This window comes from Myotis lucifugus, unplaced genomic scaffold (genome assembly GCF_000147115.1).
Source record: "Myotis lucifugus unplaced genomic scaffold, Myoluc2.0 scaffold_4, whole genome shotgun sequence".
NCBI classification, from domain to species: Eukaryota; Metazoa; Chordata; class Mammalia; order Chiroptera; family Vespertilionidae; genus Myotis; species Myotis lucifugus.
The window spans coordinates 4,064,387-4,070,986 of NW_005871052.1; the positions used below are offsets into that span (position 1 = coordinate 4,064,387).

Sequence of the window (6,600 nt, forward strand, 5' to 3'; positions counted from 1 at the left end):
GCCCATTAAAAAGTGTTCAATTAATCATTAATCATTGGAGCAATGAAAATTAAACTGACAATGGGATAACATGATACATTTTTTAAAATTTATCTTTCTTGTTGAAAGTATTACAGATGTCCCTCTTTTTTCCTTCATTGACCCCCCTCTACCCCACACCCATTTCCCACCCATACCCCCCAGGCATATGGCACTATTGTCTGTGTCCATGGTTTATGCATATATGCATATACGTTCTTTGGTTCTCTTCCTGCCTCCCTCCCTCCCTTCCCTTGAGATTCCTCAGTCTGTTCCATGCTTCCATGTCTCTGGATCTATTTTGTTTGTCAGTTTATTTTGCTCATTATATTCCACATATAAGTGAGGTCTTGTGATACTTGTCTTTCTCTGAATGGCTTATTTCGCTTATCATAATACTCTCCAAGTCCCTCTATGCTGTCTCAAAGGGTAAGAGTTCTTTCATTTTTACAGCTGCATAGTATTCCATTGTGTAAATGTATTGCATCTTTTTTATACATTCATCCAGTGATGGGCATTTGGGGCTGTTTCCTAATCTTAGCTATTGTAAATCATGCTACTATGAACATAGCGATGGATATATTCTTTCTGATTGATGTTTCAGGATTCTTAGGATATATTTCTAGAAGTGGGATCACTGAGTCAAATTCTTAGAAATATTAAAAATGAAACTATTGTTATATATTTGTTGGAATGATATAAACTAAGAATTCTGACTTAAATTAATTTTGGTAATGATTTGAAACTTAGAGATCTCTCATACTTTGTTGGTGGGAGTTTGAAATTACACAAGCACTTTTAAAAAATAATTATTGAATTTATTAGGGTGACATTGGTTAATAAAAGTATATAGGTTTCAAGTGTACAATTCTATAATACATCATTTGTATATGGTACTGTGCGTTTACCACTCAAAGTGTTCTTCAGTCACCATTCATTCTCCCTTTACCCTCTTCTATAGTCCCCCACCCCTTTCCTTTTGATAATTACTGTACTGTTGTCTATGCACTTTTTTTTGTCTATGCCCTTTTGTAAAGAGTTTATAGTGTCTTAAGAAACATACACTTACTTTATAACTTAGCATTTGTACTTTTAGGTACATGATATAAAATAAAATATATGTCCACAAAAAGACTCATTTAAAATTTTCATTAAAATAACCCAAAACTTTAAAACACCCAACTATCTTTGAATAGAGAATAGACAAACCTGTTTTATATTAATACAATGGAATTCTACTCAGAAATGTATTCCCGCAAACTTACAATGGCAAACAAGCACTGCAAATGATTCTGATGTGCCCTGAAGTTTGAGAACAGTTGGTAGGGCTTGGTGACAGTTACCAAAGTGACTTTAACATGAGACAATTCTTAATGGAAAAATTAAGCTCTTTATTCGGATTGCATGATACGTATTTAAACTTCTCAGAACATGAAGTAGGTTTTCTCAAAATGTGGTACAAAGATAAAAATCATCAGAATCATCTGGAGGTGCCTCTTAAAAATAAGTACCTAAATCCTACTCAAGATTTAGTAACAGCCAGAATTTCTAGCATTGAAGCCTAGTAACCTAAACTTTTTAGAAATAACAGTGGTCATTTGTTTAAAATCAATTGTTTGAGAACCACTGTTGTGCACTTTTTTACTACAACAGTCTGGACTAAAATAATTCAAATCACTCAAGACTAATTTTTTGTGCTTCTTGTTCATGGCTGAAATTCTGATCGTTCAAGAACTTCTAGAAAAACCTCTTTTATAACTATAGAGCATAAAACCTCCAATAAAAGTAACAGTTGTATGCTCTTTTTGTAATACTCTATACTTTATAATACACTATGCTTTATATATATGAGCTCTGTAATTATTTAAATAAATCATTAAAGAAATATTGACTTTTCAATATTTTTCTTATATTTTGACATATCTATCTACAGATAGATATAGGTATAGATATAGATATAGATGATATAGACATAGATACATATACATATACATATACATATAGATAGATATAACTAGACACTGTGCTAGATTACAATAGGGGTAAAGAAATAAGAAGCCAAGTCTAGCAAGCCAAGTTTTGCTTTGGAGACTATTGTGAAAAACATGGCAAGAAAACCATGAGATAGCTCTGATCACACCGACCACCTGCAAGATGGCACTGAAAGTCAAGAAGACTAAGAGGACAACCTGGAAGTTTAGTTTGGACCTTACTTATCTAGTAGAAGATGGAATTTTTGATTCTTCAAATTTTGAACAGTTTCTAAGGGAGAAGGTTAAAGTCAATGGGAAAACTGGAAATCTTGGGAATGTTGTTCACATTGAATGCTTCAAGAATAAAATCACAGTTGTTTCTTAGAAACAATTCTTTAAAAGATATTTGAAATACCTTACTAAGAAATACCTTAAGAAGAATAGTCTTTGTGATTGGTTTCGTGTGGTTGCATCTGACAAGGAGACATATGTACTTCGTTACTTCCAGATTAGTCAAGTTGAAGATGGATCTGAATCTGAGGACTAGGTGAAGGCACCTTATATAGGGCTTTGCTTATTAATAAAAGTGTACCAAGAGAAACATCTAGAAACGGACTTTTAGTTTATCATTGAATAAAAAATGTAACACTCTGTTAAAAAAAAACATGAGAGAATAGTTGGCTCACCTCTGAATAACTTACAGTATAGCTTTGTAATGGTTCTGCCACTATATACATACAAGTTCAAGTAAAGCCCTATAATTTTGTTTAATTTAATATATGTATGCAGGAAGTGTTTTATCAAAAACTCCCATGATATCTGGTAAGATTTCATTAAAGAAAAGCTGATTTATAACTGTCAGATTAGATGTTAGAAAGGATTTCATGGAATCTGATGTATTTTCTTATTGGCTTCACAAACACAATTTCTATCTGCTAAACTGCATCAACTATCTTCTAGTTGATTTTCACTAAAATGCCAGTTATATTTCCATGTGGCAAATCTGATTCTAGTGATCATTGTTGGTTTATGAGAAACAAATGGTGCTGAACATGAACCAAATGTAATTGATTGTCTGGTGATCAGATGTGCTAAAGGACATTATAAAACTGACATAACCCATTTTTTCTACATAAGGTAATATTGATTTTAAAAAGTAAAGCTATGGAACATATACCTACCTCACCAATACAATTTCTTTCTACTTCAGATAATTAACACCAGTCTGAAACAAAACAAAAACTCTTGTCAAAATAAATCTTTGAGCTTAAACTAAAACTCAACAGAAAATATTGGACTAGGATAGACATAGAGGCCTGTACTTGAAAGTTGATTTTCTCAAAATAGTTCTCAAAAAAATAAATCAACCTAGAGACAAAGTGTCAATTATAAATAACCTCCTTATGGAACTAATTATAAAGACATGCTCAGGCCCTGCCGGTGTTGCTCAGTGGTTGAGCACTGACCCATGAAACAAGAGGTCGCTGGTTTGATTCCCAGTCAGGGCACATGCCCGTTTGCAGGTTGGATCCCCAGTAGAGGGTGTGCAGGAGCAGCCAACTGATGTTCTGCTCTCACATCACATGGATGTTTCTATCTTTCTCTTCCTTCTCCCTCTTCCTCTTTCTCTAAAACAAAACAAAAAAAACAAACACACACACACACACAACAATCAATAAAAACATATTTTTAAAAAGAAATACTCAGGTCCTAATCAGCTTTGCTCAGAGCATCAGCCCGTGGATTGAAGGGTTCCGGGTTCAATTCCAGTCAAAGGCATGTACCTCGGTTGTAGGCTCAATCCCAGGCCCCAGTCAGGGTGTGTGTGAAAGGCAACAAATTGATATGTTGCTCTCACATCAATATTTCTCTCTCTCTGTCTCCCCCCATCCCTTCCACTCTCTCAAAAAATATCCTCCGGTGACAATTAACAACAACAAAAAAGAAATACTCGGGAATTAAAAGGGATTTGGGTTCTTTAGACACATTAGAAGTGGAGTGAAAGGAACCCACGAAAGTGGCTTGTATCTGTTGACCACCACTCAGGAAAAAGGGACTGATTCCATGGATGTTTTGCTTTATTTCCATAATGCTAAAGACTTTTCTGGCAACATTAGTAGTTGAGATCCATTTCCCATCCCATGATGGGAAAACTTTGAGAAGAAAGGAAAACTAATCTAATAAAAACTAAGGTAGCCTTGGCCGATTTGGCTCAGTAGATAGAGCGTGGGCTTGTGGACTGAAGGACTCCAGGGTTCTATTCCAAGGGCACATGCTTGGGTTGTGGGCTTGATCCCCAGTTGGTGTCTCTCTTTTTCTCTCCCTTCCTCTCTGAAATCAATAAAAATATATTTTTAAAAAACTAAGGTAAGAGCAGCAGAGCAATTTTTGTTTATTATTCTAGCTTCCTTGAATACTTATAAATTGAGCGTAAGAAATTTTCTGCGAAAGACATAACAGTGACTGTGCCCTGAACAAATTCCTTCTTTCACAATGTTTTGTTCATCTGTTAGCAACAGATATGGACATATTGAGGGTCATTGATAAAGGCAAAGGGGTCCACTTAGGATGATCAATACATTCCCAAGGACAGCAGCCAAGCAGATAAACAGGCAATAGGGAACACACATATGCTTAGTGTGAGAGCAGGTCAGGAGTCAACAACAGATCGCCAGAAGGCATCAGGCCTGTGAAGACTAGAGTAGTTCAACAGTCAAAGCAGGTGGGAGAGTTAGAATCCAAGGAGTCATAAAATGTCAAAACTGGCAAGGAGAGAACTAAGGAAGCCTCAGTTGATGTTACCTGCCACCTTCACCACAAAGTGAAAAGTGTAAAACTGAAGTCCACAGATGAGAAGTAATTTGTCTAGAGTCACATCCCAAACTGAAAATATGAAGGTGATGACAATCCACATATTTTGTTTCTCAGTCTAGTTATTTCAACATATGACACTGCCTGTTTATAGTTGATTAAAACATAATTTTGATCCATGTTTACTATGTTCAAAGACACTGTGCTAGTTTACAATGGGGGTACAGGAAAATAAAAAGTCAAGTCCAGCAAGTAAATACAGTTAATAATAAGTGCTCATTGATTGAGCACTTATTTCCTAGGCACTGGGCTAAATGCTTTACCACATACTGCCATTTACTTTCACAACAACCTTATCCTAGCTAATAATAGACAAACATGGTAATTAACTGTACCTCCAACACGCTTCCCATTGGCTAATCAGGGCGATATGCAAATTAACTGCCAACCAAGATGGTGGCCGGCAGCCAGGCAGCTGAAGAGAACAGGAGGCTTGCTTGCTCCAGTGATGGAGGAAGCCAAGGTTCCCCGCCTGCCACCGCCCAGCTCTGAGCTGCACTCTAAGCAACTATGTTGCAATTATAGAAGCTAAACAATCCCCAGAAACCTGCTTTCAGCCAGCCAGGCCTCAGAGCTGGAGTTGCAACAGTGTTTCAATTATAGAAGCTAAACAAAGCCCAGATACCTGCTTTCAGCAGCCGAGGTCTCAGAGCTGGAGCCGAGCCTCAGAGCTAAAGCCAGCTCTTAGCTCCAGTGACAGCCATAGAAGGTAAATAAAGCCCAGAATAAATTAAAAAAAAGAAAAAAAAGAGGTTGGGAGCTTCAGTCACCCGCCAGCCTGAAAACGACCCTCAGCCCCTCACCCAGACTGGCCAGGCACCCCAGTGGGGACCCCCACCCTGAAGGGGGTGTGACCAGCTGCAAACAGCCATCATACCCTCATCCAGGCTGGCCAGGCACCCAAGCGGGACCCCCACCCTGATCAGGGACACCCTTCAGGGCAAACCAGCCGGCCCCCACCAGTGCCCCAGGCCTCTATCCTATATAGTAACAGGGTAATATGCAAACTGACCCTAACAGCAGAAGGACTGGGAATGACTGGTCACTATGACACACACTGACCACCAGGGGGCAGACGCTCAATGCAGGAGCTGCCCCCTGATGGTCAGGGTGCTCTCACATGGGAGGAGCTCTGCTCAGCCACAAGCCAGGCTGACGTCTGACAGTACAGCGGTGGTGGGAGCCTCTCCTGCCTCCTCAGCAGCGCTAAGGATGTCCGACTGCAGTTTAGGCCTGCTCCCCGCTGGCAAGTGGACATCCCCTGAGGGCTGCCGGGCTGCCAGAGGGATGTCTGATTGCCATCTTAGGCCCAATCCCCCGGGGAGCGGGCCTAAGCCAGCAGGTGGTCATTACCTGAGGGGTCCCAGACTGCGAGAGGACACAGGCCGGGCTGAGGGACCCCCTTCTCCCCCCCGAGTGCACACATTTTTGTGCACTGGGCCTCTAGTTGGATATAACAACCACATTCTAAAGGTGGGGAAAATTGAGGTTTAGAAAAGACAATTTTCTCTAGACTACATTACTAATAATTGCTGAAGATGGGGCTTAAAAGTGAAGATTCTCTGATTTAGTGCCCTAATGCCTAACTTCATTGTTATACTGAAGTTAACAATTACTCCTGTATGTAGGCTGCATGTGGCTCCTTTCCCAGAAGATTAAGTTCAAAACCTACAATTAAGATAAATATAGTTGACCTGAATAACATAGAAGTTAGGACACTGCCCTGACCTGCAGTCAA

General features: G+C 39.0%; 1 pseudogene; it reads left to right on the forward strand.

Annotated features, from left to right (window-relative positions):
• The first annotated feature begins 2,172 nt into the window (after positions 1-2,172).
• On the forward strand, positions 2,173-2,538 carry LOC102439279 (annotated as a pseudogene).
• Positions 2,539-6,600: the final 4,062 nt, after the last annotated feature.